Consider the following 17,938-nt stretch of genomic DNA (forward strand, 5'->3'; position numbering starts at 1 on the left):
ATATATATATATATATATATATCTCATACACTGAATTTATGAGCTGGAAGTTTGTTTGGCAAACTTCCCTTAAACTTGCTCGTACTAGACATTTAAAAGTCTAGGAAGCTGCAGCAGTTTTTCTTTCTATTTGGTCATAATGAGTAATTATAGAATATCATTAATCATCAAGTTGTACAATTTAATCATCTGTGATTTACTTTTTTGATAGCTTAACTCCAGATGACCATAAGTGTCAGTTGGCCCATGGTGAACACAGTTTACTGCCAGATGTGTAGTCATAACCACAATGTGTGCATTATATTCAGCGGGCAATGTGTGCGAGGCTTGTTTGAGTAACAGCTGGGAACTGTCAAAGCATATAAATTTGGGATGAAATTTGCCTCAAATAGTTACGTAGAAATATGAGAAAACCCCCAATGTTTATAAGGGGCTTACACAGAAGAGATGTTGCATAGCAAATTAAAACAAGCAAAGGTAACCAAATGGAGAGAGTGAACAGCCTTTTCATGGGGGGTGTGGAAATGGGTGGTTAAGAAGTTATATTTTATGGCCTTTTCTGTTTGATCTTCCTCATTTCTATGTGATTGCAATGGAAGTTAATAAAGAGATTTAAATCCAACATGAACACTGACATAAAGGACATTAACCTTAAAATCTGTAGCCCATTTGAAAGGCAGGCATTATTTGTTTTTGCCCAGTCCCCAATTTGTCAATAACGTCAAATATTGCTGAAAGCATCCATCTGCTTTGGCTCAACATTTTTCTACATTTAACTCCTTTAGCAGATTTGGTTAGCTGAAGATAACTTTGATTATCTTCTTCCAAAGTCTAAGCAGTTATACAACTTGAACTCACGTGATGAAAACCTCTCCCTTGTACCTTCCCTTTATATTCAAGGACACATTGTACATTAGAATGACTGAAGCTAGTGCTTTTATTGCTTACCTTGTATGTACCATTTGGATGAGGTAAAGTATCATATTGCTTCTATGTTCCAGGTATTATGAAATATAGGTTAGCTATAAAAAGTATGAACAAGATAGAAGAAGCATTTCTAGTTTAATTAATTACTATGATGATTCAGGTTCATTGGCTGTCATTCTGAAGGATCAGGCCCATAGAAACAGGAGACAGAAGATGTACTCAAATTTTGGATAGCAACTTCAAAATTATAAAAACAAACAAACAAACAAGACTGTTCAATTATGAAGGAAATTCGGCAAGGAAGAGGCAGGAAGCTGGTGTTCTGTTTCTGCCTAGAGGAAAAGTTATGTTAATGAGCAAGCAAGACTCCTTGAGTGTGCACATTTTCCTTTGGAAAGAAGGTATGCACCACCCAGTAACTGCACTTTGATATGATATTAGAGCCTGCCTCTGACAGTTCTCAAATCCTCATTATTGTTCTGTCCCAGAGAAGAGACATTATTGATATCTCAAACTTCCCCTTATTCAGGAATTAATGCACTACAGTATGCCACAATGGAAATGTACACAGAAGTAAGAATAATGAATTTTACAGACTTAGGAATGTAACATGGACAGAGGGCACCAAGTGTGCTGCTGTCACAGTAATTAGGTGACTGGAAGGACTGTGATCAGTTTATAGTATGAACATGCTTCACTTATTTTTTTTAAGTGCCCACAAAGTATTTAGACATTTTGATAAACACCTATATGGGACACAGAAGATACGAGTGGAAGTTATATCTCTGCTAAGGCAGATATTCTAGTTCCTAAAAAGAAAAAAAAAACTGAGACAAGAGTGTAATGTCTACTTTAATCCTTAATGATGCTTGAAGGAGCATCTACTCAACCATAGTTTCCTTTTCCATTATATAAGTTAAACTACAGTCAATGGGTTTACATTATTTCCTTAAAAACATTATTCTCTTATACAATACATCCTAACCAGTTTCCTTTCCTTCCACTCCTCCCAGTAACCACTCCTATTTCTCCTCTCCCTAGTTTCACTCTTCCTGTTTCTCTTCAGCAAGAAAAGCCTTCCAGGGATATGAACCAAACATGGCATAACAAGTTACAATAAAACTAGACACAAACCCCTCACATCAGGGCTTGCTCAATGGTGAGGCAACTGAATAGGAGGAAAAGGGTCCTATGAGCAAGAGATAGAATCAGATACACTTCCATTACCACTTTAGAAATCCCAGAAAAGCACCCAGGTAAAAATGACAATATAATTGCAGAGGACCTATTATAGAACCATATAAATTCTGTCATTACCCCTTCAGTCTCTGTGAGCCAATATTAGCCTTGCTTACTTGATTCTGTGACTTGTGTTCTCCTGGTGACCCCTACCCTTCTGGATTCTACAATCTTCCCCCCCATCAACCTTGAGATTTTTCTAGTTCTAAGGGGGAAGGACAAGATAAAGGTCTCAAATTTGGGGTCTCTCTTTCTGTAATTGCTTCTATCAGCTGCTTAAGGAAGCCAGTCTGATAAGATTGAGCTAAGCACTGATCTGTAGGAATATCAGATTATTATTAGGAATCATTTTATTGAATTTTTTTCTATCTAAGGTCTCTAGGCTATCCAGGCTCTGGTTTCTGGTCATCCAGGCACTGTGTCTTGTGGAGTGGGCTCAAGTTAGACCAGAAAATTTTTTGGTGATTCTGAAATGTTCTTTTCCTACATTGGCCCTTCACATTTTACAGGAAGGATAGATTGTAGATTTATGGTTTGTCCAGGTCCAACAACTGGAAGTTTCTTGGTTTCTGAAGATAGGTGATTTAGACTCCAGGTCATCTATTACAAGAAATCTTTACCACCATCATTCCCAGAGAGTTCTGAGAACATACATTGCACCAGGCTTCCACATTGTTCCCCAAATGCCCAATAATTCCAGTCATCTCTTCTTATCCTTTCTGACGCCATCACTCACCCACATCTAATACCTCAAGTTCCCATTTTCAACCACCCACAGTCTACCCAGGATGTCTACTCTATTTCTCCTTCCTAGGGAGATCCTTGTGTCCCTTCTTGAGCCTTCCATGAAGCTTTTCAGTTCCATTATGTCCCATTTATTAATTGTTGATGTCTGTGCCTGTGTTATCAGTGTTTGGAAAAACAAAACAAACAAATGAACAAATAGCAAAACAAGATTTTCAGTTTTAGTTGTTCAGTGTGTCTGTTCTAAAGTAGTCAAGGCTATTCCCTCCCTTTCTCTTCTAGGATGTTAAGTCTATCTGGCTATATGTTGAGGTCTTTGATCCACTTGGATATGAGTTTTGTGCAGGGTGATGAATATGGAGATGTGTACTTATCCATACTCTTTGCATTCTTTTACATGCAGACATCCAGTTAGCTCAGCAACATTTGTTGAAGATACCTTCTTTTCCCATTGTCTGTGTAGCTTTTGTTTTTTAAATCAAAAACCACCTATCAATAGGGATGTGAGTTTATCCATCCCATAGATCAGTGCTTCTGTTTTTAAGCAAAAACCATGCAGTTTTTATTACTATAGCTCTGTAGTACAACTTGAAATCACTGGATTTTGATACCTCCAGCAGTTCTTTTTATTGTTCATTGTTTTAGGTATCCTGGGATTTTTGCTTTTTCATATGAGGTTGAATATTACTTCATCTTTTAAGGAATCAAAAAGATGCAACAACCAAATTACAAAGTAGCATATAGCAGCCACTCATCTCCCAAGGCTTTATGAAAGTATTTTCTTATAATCTATTTCCAATTATGAAAAACCTTTCACAGACAATATATTATATAACCACAAAATTTAAAACTCTACCCTAGGATACTTTTAATAGAAAAATAAAATTGATGGAAAAATAATGAAAAGTTTATCATAAACATTTGTTAGCACAATTATAGAGCCAGACATAATGAATTGGTTCAGTGTTTACAATCACATGAAGAATTATAGCTTGGCAGCTGTATCCAAATCACTACTATTTTATCAAAACAGGCACAATAATATGATTGTTGGTGACATTTCTTCCACAGTAGGATACTTGCATTTCTGGAAAAGACAGAATATGTAAGAATCTTGCCAAAGTACACTTTGGATTTTAATTTAAAAAGTTCTTAACTAGGCTATTTATAGTCTTAACATATGTTAATGATCTCCAGTATTTGCAAGTCACACTGTGTTCTGAGAATTAATTACACTACTTTTACCTAAGAGCTGATCTTAGCCTGTAGTGTTAACAAGCTCTTTATGTGACATATAAACCTGGTTATGTTTTAGAAACACTGCCTTGAGATATTTAGGGAATTTAAAAAAAACAATTGACACAAAGGATGATTGTTACTAGCACAAGGTTATGGACTTGCAGGAAGTCTGACCTGCCAGGCTGCTTTCTAGAGGTCAACAACACCAACATTCGTCATCTTCAGAACAGAAAGCCAGCTCCAGGTTGCAGTGTGTCCTTTGACAGAACTATTATTGGGACTGCATGTGAAGAGAATTCCCAATGTCCCAACTTCTGTTAATTGCATATTCAAGACTTTATTTTCTCCTCTGGACAACTCTGATATTTCCATTATTTTTTTCATAGTACTTGGATGGGGTATGGTGCAAGAACTAAATCTGCTGGTCAGACATATGGCTCAGCAGGTTAATGCACCTAACCAATAGCTTAAGAATAAGAGTATTATTCCTAGAACTCACATAATGGTGAAAAGTGAAAATTTACTCCACACTTATTATCCTCCCATCATCACATGAATACCATTGGCACATATGCCCCCAACACATATCATGCATGGCCATATACACAGAATTACATATGTATACACAATTACATCAAACACATGCAGAAACACACAAACATACACAAACAAAGGAAAAATTAAAAGAACTAAAAATGCTATGAACAGAAATCTTAAAGATAAATGTTGAGATAGACATGAATCTATTTAAATTAAGAAAATATAGACTGTGTTATTGCTAACTACTTTACTGGGGTTTTTTTTGGTATTTCTAAAGGATGATTACATATGTGGATTTTCCAGCATTTATTTGCTAACTTACCTTAAATTAATAACTTCTGTTCTAAATACAAAGTTAATAAAAGCACGATAAGTGTGCTAAGTTTCTTAGTGTTAGATTCATGTACAATGCTAGTAAAAATGAATTCTCTCAGACACTGAGCCACCAACCAGGCAGCATACACCACTAGTATGAGGACCCATACACAGCAGAACACTACCGGGTCTGGACTCAGTCGAAGAAGATGCTCTTAACCCTTGAGAGACTTGGGGACCCAGGAAGTGGAGAGGTCTAGTGGGATGGGGGTGGGATTGGGAGAGGGGGCATCCTATTGGAGACAAAACAGAAAAAAAAGAAAAAGAATCAGAGAAAGGATTAAAAGAATGATTTTATCTAGAGGTTAGGCAAGGCCCCGAGTTGGGGGATGGGGGCCCACTCATCTCCAAGTTCTTAACCCAGAAGGGCTCCTGTCTAAAGGAAATACAGGGACAAAGTATGGAGCAAAGACTGAAGGAAAGGCCATACAGAGAATGCCCCATCTGGGGATCTATCGCATATACAATAGCAAACCCAGACACTATTGCCAATGCCAAGAAGTGCTTGCTGACAGGAACAAGTTATATCTGTCTCCTAAGAGGCTCTGTCAGAGCCTGACAAATACAGATGTGAATGCTCACAGCCAACCATCGGATTGAGGACAGGAACCCAATGGAGGAGTTAGAGAAAAGACTGAAGGACCTGAAGGGGTTTGCAACTCCATAGGAATAACAACAATATCAACCAACCAGATCCCCCAGAGTTCCCAGGGATTAAACCACCAACCAAAGAGTACACACGGAGCAACCCATGACTCCAGATGCATATGTAACAGAGGATGGTCTTGTGGGACATCAATGGGAGGAGAGGTCCTTGGTTCTGGGAAGGCTCGATGAATGCCAGGGCTGTGAGGTGGGAGTGTGTGGGTGGGAGGCGGAGCACCCTTATAGAAACAGGGGAAGGAAGATGGGAAAGGAAGGAGAGGGGAGGGGGTAATCAGGAAAGGGGATAACATTTGATTGTTAATACATAAAATAGCCAATAAAAAATGATTGTTAATACTCGATTAAGTAGAAAATTCTTGTTCCATTGTCCCATGTTTCAGAAATTTTAAATTATCCCCAAAGTAACAGTTCTCTGTGCGTTTTAGTTATTCATGTTACAACATGGACATAAGGATCTCAGGTATTCCAAAGTTTCAATCAATTTAAAAATGAAGCTTTTTATTAAAACACTTTTATTGTTATGATATCAGCAGGGGTAGCTCATCATTTAAATCTGAGACAATATTTATCCAAACAAGGTAAGGCAGACAATTCTGAAAATGTTATTTGTGTTTTGTTCTGATCAACCACAGACCTGATAATATTTTAACTTATCATAGCACAGAATTATTTGCGCATTCGTAAAATTAGTGGTAGACCCAATGTGTTAATTTGGAGATTACAAATCTGTTCTATCAGGAAAATGCAAACTTTGTAGTAATTCAGTAATATTTGGCTTGCTCATAAAAATGCACTTTTATGTTATCTTATGTGAATCAGAATTCCAGAATTTTTAAGTAGCCCCTGTGCTCACAATAATGACAAATATATTAATCAATGGGCACTGAGAGAGCTCACCTTGAAAAACATCTTGAGTGACTAAAATAATCATATCCAATGTGAAAAATTTGTGAAAATATTTTCTGTCTTCATTAATAAGGATAATTTGAAACAAAATGCCTGTTGCCAAGTCCAGATCACAGCAGTGAAACAACGTACTGAGATATTCACTTTGGACAGGTGATATCAGAAAGAAAGACAGTGTGACTTTTCTGCAGGAAAATACTCACCTGTGTTGAAACATGTATGCTCTTTCTGAAATTGTGTTTCCTATGATTTCACACATTTTGCTACCACTGAAACTAGGTACTTCCCATAGGGTTCAACTGGCTTTTAAGTGTCAAAAACATTAAGGAATTGCAAAGCATCCTGGTTAATCCAATTTACACATATATGTATACTCCTGTGTCCATGTATGTTTCTTTTATTTCTCTCATTAGAAAAGAACAGGCTTCTAATATACAGCTCCCAAACATGACAAAACAAAATTTAACAAGATAAAACAAAACTATTATATCAGTGCTGGACATGGCAATACAACAGGTACAAAAGAGGGAAAAGAACAGGCACAATTTTTGGGGACCCGTTCATTCTCAGACTCGGGTGTTCCATAATATACTATGCTAATAGCTATAATAGATTTGCAGAAGGTCTGTTGTACACTCATGTAGGCCCTGTGTTTGCCACTTTAGTCTCTGTGTACCTTGCTTCTTTGATTCAGAGGGCCTTGTACACTTGGTATCCTCCACTTCTTCTAGCTCTTAGAATCTTTCCACTTGATCTTTTGTGGGATTCCTGAGAAATGAGAATCTCCTCCTGAAAAAACTTCTGATTTAGACTCTCTCTCTCCCTCTCTCTCTCTCTCTCTGTCTCTCTCTCTCTCTCTGTGTGTGTATGCACATACAAACATACACATACACATACATATACATACATTCCCAAATACCCTTCCCCACTTCCAGGTGTTTCTTCCTGTGCTCTCTCCCATATAATGCCCCCACACCTGATTACTCCCACTTCCATCTTCATCCACCCTGTATTTTCATAAAACCTATTCTACTTTCCCTTACCAAGGAGATCTATGCATCATCCTTAGATTCCTCCTCTTTATGTAACCTCTCTCTGTCTACAGATTGTAGTTATTTTATCATTTGCTTAATAACTAATTTCCAAATGTGAATACATACCATATTTGTCTTTCTATGTCTGAGATACCTCACTTAGGATGAGTGTTTTCTAGTTTCACCCATATTCCTGCAAGTTTCATGGTGTCATTATTTTAAACAATTCTATAATATACCTTCTTTATAATTGTATCACATTTTCTTCATCCATTTTCTACTGAGGGACATGTAGATTGTTTCCAGTTTCTGCCCATTATCAATAAAGCCACAATGTACATAGTTGAGCAAGTGTCCTTACGGAAGGATAGAACATCTTTTGGGTATATAATCTGAGTTTTGGGTGATTGATTTCCAACTTTCTAAGAAACTGCCATAGTTATTTCCATCGTGGCTGTATGAATTTATATTCCCACCAGCAACAGAGAATTGGTCCTTTTGTTCTATAAGCTTGTTCAATAACTTGTGTTACTGATATTAGTTATTCTGACAGGTGTCATAATTGGATCTCAAAATAATTTTGATTTGTATTTCCATATTGGTTAAGGATGTTGCACATAGCTTTACTGTTTCTCAGCCATTTGAGATTCTTGTATTAAGAATTCTCTTTAGATTTGTACTCAATTTTTTAATGAGATGATTTGTACTTCTGGTACCTAGTTTCTTGAGTTTTTAAAAAATATATATTGGATATTAATCCTCCATTGGATATGGAGTTGATAAAATACTTTTATATTCTGTATCTTGATGCTTTGTCCAATTGACAATCCTTTGATTTACAGAAGTTTTTCAGTTTCATAAATTCTTATTTTTGTTAATTTTTATTCTTAGGGCCTGTGCTATGTTCTGTTCCGAAAGTCATCTGTGCCAATGTGTTCAAGCTGTCTTATTTCTAGTATGTACTTTTGGCCTTTTTATCAAAATAGCTGTCCATATGTACTTAGATTTATTTCTGGGTGTTCAATCCGATTGATGGCCATATGCATTTTATGCCAATATCATGTTTGTTTGTTTGTTTGTTTGTTATTTAGTTAGTTTGTTTTACAATAACTGTTTATTCCATCTTGAAATCTGGAACATTGATCTCTCCAGCAGTACTGTTTTTCCCCACCCAGGGCTGTTTTAACTATCTTCATTTTTTGTCTTGTTTGGTTTTTTTCCATATGAAGTTGAGAACTGTTTTTTCATGATCTGTAAAGAATTGTGTTTTAAAATAAATAGGGATTGCATGGAATCTCTAGATTGGATTTGTTAGGATGGTCATTTTTACTGTGTTAATCCGATATATCCATCAGCATAGAAGATCTTTCCATATTCTTGTATGTTTTTCAATTTTTTTTCTTCAAGGACTTGAAGTCTTAACATCTATAATTCTTTCTTCATTGGGTCTTTGTGTATCAGGGTGCCTATGGCCTCATAAAACAAATTTGACAATGTTCCTTCTGTTTCTATTTTATGAAATCATTTTGAGAAGTTTTTGCATTACTTCTTCCTTGAAAGTCTTATAGAATTATGCTATATATCTATCTGTGACCCTGGTTTGTTTGTGGATGTTATTTTGTTTGGGTTTTTTTGTTTGTTTGGGGTATTTTTTGTGATTGAGATACTTTTAATGACCTCTTTCTATTTTCTATTTTACTAGGTGATATAGGTCTATTTATATTTTTTATCTGAACTGTATTCATCTTTGGCAAATGGTTTCTATTGAGAAAATTATTCATTTTTATTTTAAAGTTTGTGGTGTATAAGTTTTTAAGTTAGTACCTCCAGATTCTTTAAATTTTTGGTATTTTTTTGTTATGCCACACCCCCTTTTCTCTTCTAATTCAGTTAATTTGGGTATTGTCTTTCTGTCTTAGTTATTTGGGATAAAGGATTTTTATCTTCTTGATTTCCATGAAGAACTGACTTTGTGTTATATTGATTCTTTCTATTGTTCTGTTTGTGTCTGTTGTATTAATTCCAGCCTTCAGTTTGATTATTTCCCAAGGGCTATTCTTATTAGTTGTGCTTAGTTCTTTTCCTTAAAGGGCTTCCAGGTGTACTGTTAAGTTGCTACAGTGGGGTCTCTCCAATTATTTTATGTAGGCATTCGATGCTGTGAGCTTTCATAGATATTGTTTCACTGAACCACATAAATTTTGCTTTTAATGTGTATTAATTTCATTCAAATCTAGAAAGTCTTTAATTTTTTTTCTTTATTCCTGTCTTGACTCATTGTTTTATGGAAATTGAATAACTCTCAACTCCATGAAAATATGTCTCAAGACAGTTATTTCAATTTTCTTTTGTCTGCTGAGACTTTCTATGTGTCTGAGTATATGGTCAGTTTTGGAGAAAATTCTGTGAGTTGTTGAGAAGAAGGTGTATTCCTTTTTATTGGATATTTTATTTATTTACATTTCAGATGCCATCCCTTTTCCCCATTTTCCCTCCCTAGAAAATCTCTATCCCATCCTCCGTCCTCCTTTTTGCTTTTATACCATTTTAATTACATGCAAATATTAAGGTCAGTTCTAGATTGAGGAACTAGCAATACAATAGATGCAAATAGTCAATGAACAAGCAAGACAATAAACACAAATAGTTGAAGATATATTTGTATTTTGTTTGGGTGAAATATTCAATAAATATTTGTTAAATTCATGTAGTTTAAAATGTCTGTTAGATTCCATATTTCTCAGTTTAGATATTGGAAGAACGACCTTTGATTTTGTTTTTTTGTTTTTTGTTTTGTTTTTTTTATTGGATGTTTATTTACATTTCCTATGTTGTCCCCTTACCCCATCCCCCACCCACCCAGGAACCCCCAATCCCCTCACCCCTCCTCCTTCTTCTCTGTGGATGTAACCTCTATCTACCCCCCCCCACTCCCACCTCCCAACCCTCAAAATTCCCACCCCCTGGGACATCGAGCCTTCATGCGGTCAAGGTTCTCTTCTTCCACCTATGCCCAACAGGGCCCTCCACTCTTACATATTCAACTGAAGTGCTGGATCCCTCCCTAAGTGCTCCCAGGCTGGTGGTTTAGACCCTGGGAGCTGTGGTTGGTTGGTATTGTTGCTCTCCTCATGGTGCCGCAAATCCTTTCAGCTCTCCTTCATTCTTCACTCTAACTCCTCTATTGAGAACCCCATGATCAGTTCAATGGCTAGTTGTGAGCATCTGCCTCTGAGTATGTCAGACTCTTGAAGACCTCTGAGGAGATATCCATATCAGGCTCTTGTCAGCATGCACTTCCTGACTTCCACATCAGCCTCTAGTTTGGTGATTGCACATGGGAAAGATACTCAGGTGGAGTGGTCTTGAAACGGCCCCTCCTTCAGTTTCTGTCCCTCACTTTGTCTCCATATTTGCTCCCTTGAGTAATTTGTTGCTCCTTCTAAGAAGGACTGAATCACCCCCACTTGGTCTTCCTTCTTTATGGGCTTCATGTGGACTGTGAGTTGGATCTTGGGCATTTCAAGGTTCTGGGCTAATATCCAATAATTAGTGAGTGAATACCATGTGTGTTCTTTTGTGATTGGCTTTGCTCACTCAGGATGATAATTTCTAGTTCCATGCATTTACCTAGGAAACTCTCGAATTCGTTGTTTTTAATAGCTGAGTAATACTCCATTGTGTAAATATACCACATTTTTTGAATCCATTCCTCAGTTGAAGGACATCTGGGATCTTTCCAGCTCCTGGCTATTATAAACAAGGCTGCTATGAACATAGTTGAGCATATGTCCTTGTTATATGTTCGAGCATCTTCTGGGTATATGCCTAGGAGTGGTATAGCTGGATCCTCGGGTAATGCTATGTCCAATTTTCTGAGGAACTGCCAGACTGATTTCCAAAGTGGTTGCACCATCTTGCAGTCTCACAAACAATGAAGGAGTGTTCCTCTTTCTCCACACCCTCGCCAGCATCTACTATCACCTGAGTTTTTAATCTTAGCCATTCTGACTGGTGTGAGATGGAATCTCAGGGTTGTTTTGATTTGCATTTCCGTGACTACTAAGGATGCTGAACATTTCTTTAGGTCCTTCTCGGCCATTCGAGTTTCTTCCATTGAAAATTCTTTGTTAAGCTCTATATCCCATTTTTTAATAGGGTAATTTGGTTGTCGGGAGTCTAATTTCTTGAGTTCTTTGTATATATTGGATATTAGCCCTCTATCAGATGAAGGATTGGTAAAGATCTTTTCCCAATTTGTTGGTTGTTGTTTTGTCCTATTGACAGTGTCCTTTGCCTTACAGAAACTTTACAATTTTATGAAGTCCCATTTGTCAATTCTTGATCTTAGAGCATATGCCATTGGAGTTCTGTTCAGGAAATTTTCCCCTGTGCCCACGTATTCGAGGCACTTCCCCACCTTCTCTTCTATTAGTTTCAGTGTATCTGGTTTTATGTGGAGGTCCTTTATCCACTTAGACTTGAGCTTTGTACAAGGGGATAAGAATGGATCAATTTTCATTCTTCTACATGTTGTCCTCCAGTTGAACAAGCACCATTTGTTGAAAATGCTGTCCTTTTTCCACTGGACAGTTTTAGCTCCTTTGTCAAAGATCAAGTGACCATAGGAGTGTGGGTTCATTTCTGGGTCTTCAATTCTATTCCATTGATCTTCCTGCCTGTCTCTGTACCAATACCAGGTAGCTTTTATCACTATTGCTCTGTAGTACAGCTTGAGGTCAGGGATGGTGATTCCTCCAGAAGTTCTTTTATTGTTGAGGATAGTCTTCGCTATCCTGGGTTTTTTGTTATTCCATATGAATTTGAGAATTTCCTTTTCTAACTCTGTGAAGAATTGAGTTGGGATTTTAATGGGGATTGCATTGAATCTGTAGATTGCTTTTGGCAAGATGGACAGTTTTATTATATTAATCCTGCCAATCCATGAGCATGGGAGACCTTTTCATCTTCTGAGATCTTCTTCAATTTCTTTCTTCAGAGACTTGAAGTTCTTGTCATACAGGTCTTTCACTTGCTTGGTTAGATTCACACCAAGGTATTTTATATTATTTGCAACTATTGTGAAAGGTGTCATTTCCCTAATTTCTTTTTCAGTCTGTTTATCTTTCATGTAGAGGAAGGCTACTGATTTGTTTGAGTTGATTTTATAACCAGCCACTTTGCTGAAGTTGTTTATCAGGTTTAGGAGTTCTCTGGTGGAAGTTTGGGGGTCACTTAAGTATACTATCATATCATCTGCAAATAGCGATATTTTGACTTCTTCCTTTCCTATTTGTATCCCTTTGACTTCTTTATGTTGTCTAATTGCTTTGGCTAGGACTTTCAGTAATATATTGAATAGGTAGGGGGAGAGTGGGCAGCCTTGTCTTGTCCCTGATCTTAGTGGGATTGCTTCAAGTTTCTCTCCATTTAGCTTGATGTTGGCTACTGATTTGCTGTAAATTGCTTTTACTATGTTTAGGTAGGGGCCTTGAATTCCTGATCTTTCCAAGACTTTTATCATGAAGGGATGTTGAATTTTGGCAAATGCTTTCTCAGCATCTAGTGAGATGATCATGTGGTTTTTTTCTTTAAGTTTGTTTATATAGTGGATTACATTGATGGATTTCCGAATATTGAACCATCCCTGCATTCCTGGGATAAAACCTACTTGATCATGATGGATGATTGTTTTGATGTGTTCTTGGATTCGGTTTGCTAGAATTTTATTGAGTATTTTTGCATCGATGTTCATAAGGGAGATTGGTCTGAAGTTCTCTTTCTTTGTCGGGTCCTTGTGGGGTTTGGGTATGAGTGTAATTGTAGCTTCATAGAACGAATTGGGTAGTGTTCCTTCTGTCTCTATTTTGTGGAATAGTTTGAAGAGAATTGGTATTAGGTCTTCCTTGAAGGTCTGATAGAATTCAGCACTAAAACCATCTGGTCCTGGGCTTTTTTTAGTGGGGAGGCTTTTGATGACTGCTGCTATTTCCTGAGGGGTTATGGGACTATTTAGATGGTTTATCTGCTCCTGGTTTAACTTCGGTACCTGGTATCTGTCTAGGAAATTGTCCATTTCATCCAGGTTTTCCAGTTTTGTTGAGTATAGGCCTTTGTAGTAGGATCTGATGATTTTTTGAATTTCTTCAGTTTCTGTTGTTATGTCTCCCTTTTCAGTTCTGATTTTATTAATTTGGATACTGTCTCTGTGCCCTCTGGTTAATCTGGCTAAGGGTTTATCTATCTTGTTGATTTTCTCAAAGAACCAACTCCTGGTTTTATTGATATTTTGTATTGTTCTTTCTGTTTCTATTTGGTTGATTTCAGCCCTGAGTTTGATTATTTCCTGCCTTCTACTCCTCCTGGGTGTATTTGCTTCTTTTTGTTCTAGAGCTTTTAGTTGTGCAGTCAACTTGTTAGTGTGTGCTCTTTCCAGTTTCTTTTTGTAGGCACTTAGAGCTATGAGCTTTCCTCTTAGCACTGCCTTCATGGAGTCCCACAAGTTTTGGTATGATGTGTCCTCATTTTCATTGAATTCTAAAAAGTCTTTTATTTCTTTCTTTATTTCTTCCTTGACCAAGTCATCATTGAGTAGAGAGTTGTTCAGTTTCCATGTGCACATGGGTTTTCCATTGGTTTTGTCATTATTAAAGACCAGTCTTATTCCATGGTGATCTGATAAGAGGCAAGGGATTATTTCAATCTTTTTGTATCTGTAGAGGCTTGTTTTGTGACCAATTATATGGTCTATTTTGGAGAAGGTACCATGAGGTGCTGAGAAAAAGGTATATTCTTTTGTTTTAGGATGAAATGTTCTATAGATGTCTGTTAAGTCCATTCGGTTCATAACTTCTGTTAATGTCAAAGTGTCTCGGTTTAGTTTCTGTTTCCATGATCTGTCCATTGCTGAGAGTGGGGTGTTGAAATCCCCCACTATTATTGTGTGAGGTGTAATGTGTGTTTTGAGCTTTAGTAAAGTTTCTTTTATGTATGTAGGTGCCCTTGCATTTGGAGCATAGAAGTTCAGAATTGAGAGTTCACCTTGGTAGATTTTTCCTTTGATGAGTATGAAGTGTCCTTCCTTATCTTTTTTGATTAATTTTGGATGAAAGTCGATTTTATTTGATATTAGAATGGCTACTCCAGCTTGTTTCTTGGGACCATTGGCTTGGAAAATTATTTTCCACCCTTTTATTCTGAGGTAGTGTCTGTCTTTGTCACTGAGGTACGTTTCTTGTATGCAGCAAAATTCTGGGTCTTGTTTGTGTATCCATTCTGATAGTCTGGGTCTTTTTATTGGGGAATTGAGACCATTGATGCTAAGAGATATTAAGGAAAAATGATTGTGGCTTCCTGTTATTTTTGTTTTAGAGGTAAAGTTATGTTTGTATAGTTATCTTCTTTTGGGGTTGTTGGAAGATTACTTCCTTGCTTTTTCTAGGTTGTAGTTTCCCTCCTTGTGTTGGCGTTTTCCATCAATTGTCCTTTGAAGTGCTGGGTTTGTGGGAAGATATTGTGCAAATTTGGTTTTGTCATGGAATATCTTGGTTTCACCATCTATAGTGATTGAGAGTTTTGCTGGGTATAGTAATCTGGGCTGGCAATTTTTTTCTCTTAGGGTCTGTATGATGTCAGTCCAGGCTCTTCTGGCTTTTATAGTCTCTGGTGAGAAGTCTGGTGTAATTCTTATAGGTCTGCCTTTATATGTTACTTGACCTTTTTCCCTTACTGCTTTTAGTATTTTTTCTTTGTTTTGTGCATCTGATGTTTTGATTATTATGTGACGGGAGGTATTTCTTTTCTGGTCTAGTCTATTTGGTGTTCTGTAGGCTTCTTGTATGTTTATGGGCATCTTGTTCTTTAGGTTAGGGAAGTTTTCCTCAATAATTTTGTTGAAGATATTTACTGGCCCTTTAAGTTGGGAATCTTCATTCTCATCTATACCTATTATCCTTAGGTTTGGTCTTCTCATTGTGTCCTAGATTTCCTGGATGTTTTGAGTTAGGAGTTTTTTGCATTTTGCATTTTCTTTGACAACTGTGTCAATATTTTCCACGGTATCTTCTGCATTTGAGATTCTCTCTTCTATCTCTTGTATTCGGTTGGTGATGCTTGCGTCTATGACTCCTGATCTCTTTCTTAGGTTTTCTATCTCCATGGTTGTCTCCCTTTGAACTTTCTTTATTGTTTCTATTTCCAGTTTCAGATCCTGAATGTTTTTGTTTAATTCCTTCTTTGTGTTTTCTTGCATTTCTTTAAGGGATTTCTGTGATTCCTCTTTAAGGGCTTCTATCTGTTTACTTGTACTCTCCTGTATTTCTTTAATGGAGTTACTTAATTCCTTCTTATAATCCTCTATCATCATCATGAGAAGTGATTTTTTTTCTGAATCCCACTTTTCAGGTGTGATGGGGTGTTCAGGGCTTGCTATATTGGGAGAACTGGGCACTGTTGATGCCAAGAAACTTTGGTTTCTGTTGCTTATGTTCTTGCTCTTGCCTTTTGCTATCTGGTTAACTCTAGTGGTACCTGCCCTCACTGTGTAAGAGTGGAGTCTGTATTTCCAGTTATCTTGCTTGTTGCAGAACTCCTCAGAGTCCAGATGTCTCTGTGGTCTTATGCTCCTAATCTCCTGGGTGGAAGAACTCCTGGGACTCAGGCCACCTCTTGGATCTGGAAATCCTTCTGCTCTGAGTGCAGTGGCTCCTTGGCTGCTCTGAGTGGTTCCTCAATGACTCAGGATTCAGTTTCTCCACAGGACAGGAGCAGACCGACTCTGTGTCTGCTCCAGCCCAAAGGACCAGGCAGGAGCGGAAGGGAAGTGGAATTCCAGAGGGGCTGGGTTTAGGTAGCTGCCGTGCCCTGAATGTCCCTGGCTCCCAGATGTTTCTCTGGGGCTTAGAGCGTGAGATGGAGTTCTTACCAGCTGCTCTGAATGCAGTGGCTCCTGGATGACTCAGGATTCATTTTCTCCACAGGACAGGAGCAGACCGACTCTGTGTCTGCTCCAGCCCAAAGGAAGCATGACCTTTGAAATTGTTGTATTGACACCTCCAACTATCAGGGTGTGTCTTTTTGTTTGGGGCAAAGATGTTAAGAAATGAAATGTCTTCCTTGTGTTTTTTTTTCCTTTGATGAGTATGTAGTATCCTTCCCCATCTCTTTTGATATTTCTTGTTTGAATTATATTTTGTTACAGAATAAAATTGCTATACCTGCTTGATTCTTTATGTCTATTTGCTTGAATATCTTTTTCTAAACCTATATCCTGATAAATCTATCTTTCCTTTTGAGATGTGTGTTTTTATTTTTTTCTGATGTGCAGAAGGTTTCTTTATTTTAATCCATTTTGTTATTCTGTTTCTTTTCATTGGGAGATAAAGACTGAGAGAAACCAATGACTAATGAATGTTGATTCTTGTTATTTTAGGGGTGGTGGTGATGGTGGTGGTAGTGTTGATGCTGCTGCTGCTGCTGCTGATATGAGTGTGTGTGTGTGTGTCTGTGTGTGTGTGTCTGTGTGTGTGTGTGTCTGTGTGTGTGTGCAGACACAAAGGTGCTTTTCTTCTTCTGGCTATGCTGATATGAAATTATTTATTTCCTGTGTCTTTATCATTGTAGTAATATCCTTAGTTTGGAGTTTTTCTTCAAGTACTTTCTATATGGTTGAATTTGTAGATAGATTTTCTTTTAAGTTTCTTCATCTATGGAGATTGAAAGTTTTTCTAGGAATACTATTCTGAGACCAACAGTGTTTTAGAGTCAGCAGCATATCTGTCCAAGCCTTTTGACTTTAGAGTCTCCATAGAGAATTCGGGTTTAATTCTACTAGGTGTGGAATAATATGCTACTTAGTCTTTGTTCATAGTAACTTTCATTGTATCTCTGTTCTGTATGTTTCTCATACTGAAGTATGTTCAGTTGTTGATTATTATGTGGCAAGGGGACTTTCCTTTTTGGTCTGATCTATTTTTGTTCTGTATGCATCTTGTACCTTTACAGGCATATTCTTCCTTAAGTTAACAACAATTTCTCCTCTGATTATGTTGTAAAAAATTATCTGAGCCCTTGAACTGGCATTCTCTCCCTTCCTCTGTTATTCTTATGTTTGATATTTTCATATTGTTTCAGATTTTCTAGATTTTATTTTTCTTTCAGGTGGTTTTGGATTTAACATATTCTTTGATGTGGTAGAGATGAAACTCTCAGGAGCAGTCTGGGAGTAATGAGTCTGCTTTCAGGCAACTTCTTGCCATGGGAGGAGCAGC

The sequence above is a fragment of the Grammomys surdaster genome, unplaced genomic scaffold (genome assembly GCF_004785775.1).
Source record: "Grammomys surdaster isolate TR1022 unplaced genomic scaffold, NIH_TR_1.0 126178, whole genome shotgun sequence".
Taxonomy (NCBI): Eukaryota; Metazoa; Chordata; class Mammalia; order Rodentia; family Muridae; genus Grammomys; species Grammomys surdaster.